Genomic DNA, 2048 nt, shown 5'->3' on the forward strand with positions numbered 1-2048 from the left:
CTTTAATGGTAAAAACAAATTCCATTTTGTTTCCCATATTCCTGGCTCAGCACCTGGAATGAAATGGGTGATCAATAAATGCTTGGAAACTGAGTTGAATTAAGATTTAAGCTATTTTCCTTTGCTGATAAATGGAGTTCCATGGTAGTAGCTTGCCTTGAGGTTTATTTATACTCAGGGGACAGGTAAGAAGATAAAAACAAGTTAGTTTAGCCAAAAAAAAAAGGCAATACTATGAAATGCTCAAATAAACACCACTAAATACTATTTCAGAAGTTCTTTTGCAGAAATGGGTATTACTTTAGCCACGTAGCAAAGGAAACAGACGGTTACACAATAATAGGACAACTAGTAGGCCCTGCTTCAGTAGTGTACATGGACTGATCAAATGTCAGTGGAGTCACATACACAATTCATGCAAGTCATTGAAATAAATGTGTACACTTTGAACGTTGCTAAATCAGGTCAATCTGTATTATTTAGGAAAGAAAATACTGCTTCCAGTAGAAATTTGAATAGCTCAAGTAGGAAAAGCTGAACTAATTGAATCTTCAGAGGAAAAAGTATATACAAATCCCTTCAGAGGGAAAAATTATAATAAAAGGGTATCAAAGAAGCAGTAATCACTTAGGCTTTATTATTATAGATTATGAATATATTCTCATGGAAGCATTTGGTATGTACACTAGTGAATTCTAAAGTGAATATAGGATTACAAAGCTGTTGTTGTAGCAATTGATAATATATATGATAGCAAATAAATACCGAATCTATTTTAAAATAGATGTTGGACTTGGGTGAATGTCAAGTGGATAAAATGGTGGGTGTCATCAGTGAAGGAATAACTTTGTCTTTTCTCTCATGTAATATAGTTTTCAAGTAAATAAACAACTCAAATTATAAATGATTTACTTCTAATTCTTCTATCAATAAGTGAAGATATAGTCTACAGCCATGCCACCCTGAACAAGCCTGATCCCATCTGATCTTGGAAGCTAAGCAGGGTCGGGCCTGGTTAGTACTTGGATGGGAGACCACCTAGGAAGACCAGGTGCTGTAGGCGTAAAAAAATATATATATAAAATATAAAACAGTAAATGAAGATTTAATTATATAAAAGTGGTAGTGCTTCAAAAGAAACTGTCAACAAGGTAAAGAGACAACCATCGAATGGGAAAATATATTTGCAAGCAATGCCTCTGATAAAGGCCTAATACCCAAAATATACAAAGAACTATCCAATCAAAATATGGGCAGAGGACCTGAACAGATACTTCTCCCTAGAGGACATACAAATGGTCAACAAATATTTGAGAAGATGCCAACAGCACTGGCTATTAGGGAAATGCAAATCAAAACCACAATGAGATACCATCTTACACCTGTTAGAATAGCTATAATCAACAGGATAAGTAATAACAAATGTTAGGATGCGGAGAAAAAGGAACCCTCATACACTGCTGGTGGGACTGCAAATTGGTACAGCCACTATGGAAAACAGTATGGAGGTTCCTCAGAAAACTAAGAATTGATCTACCATATAATCCAGCAACCCCTCTACTGGATATTTACCCCAAAGACATGAAAACTCATATGCGAAAAGATATTTGCACACTGATGTTCATAGCAGCATTATTCACGGTGGCCAAGACATGGAAGCAACCGAAGTGACCTATGATAGACGATTGACTAAAGAAGCTGTGGTACATATATACAATGGAATATTACTCAGCCATAAGAAAAGATGAAATACTGCTATGTGCAACAACATAGATGGACCTCGAGATAATCATGCTAAGCAAAATAAGCCAGACAGAAAAAGTTGAAAATCATATGGTATCACTCATATGTGAGCTATAAACCCAAAACCAACAATCAAACATGACAAACAAACAGATACTCATGGACATGGACAATAGACTAGTGGTTACCAGAGAGTAGGGGGTATGGGGAAGGGGGAAGTAGACAGGGTAAAGTGGGTCAAATATGTGGTGACAGAAAGAAATCTAACTGTGGGAGGTGGACACACGGTGTAAACATATATGTGA

The 2048-nt window shown here is 36.1% G+C and overlaps 1 non-coding gene across 1 annotated transcript; it reads left to right on the forward strand.

Moving 5' to 3' along the window:
• Positions 1 to 944: 944 nt before the first annotated feature.
• Positions 945 to 1063, forward strand: LOC112478509. Its single transcript, XR_003045879.1, has one exon. It is a non-coding gene; the product is annotated as a 5S ribosomal RNA (ribosomal RNA).
• The last annotated feature ends 985 nt before the right edge of the window (positions 1064 to 2048 follow it).

This window comes from Pteropus alecto, unplaced genomic scaffold (genome assembly GCF_000325575.1).
Source record: "Pteropus alecto unplaced genomic scaffold, ASM32557v1 scaffold61, whole genome shotgun sequence".
In the NCBI taxonomy this organism is placed as follows: Eukaryota; Metazoa; Chordata; class Mammalia; order Chiroptera; family Pteropodidae; genus Pteropus; species Pteropus alecto.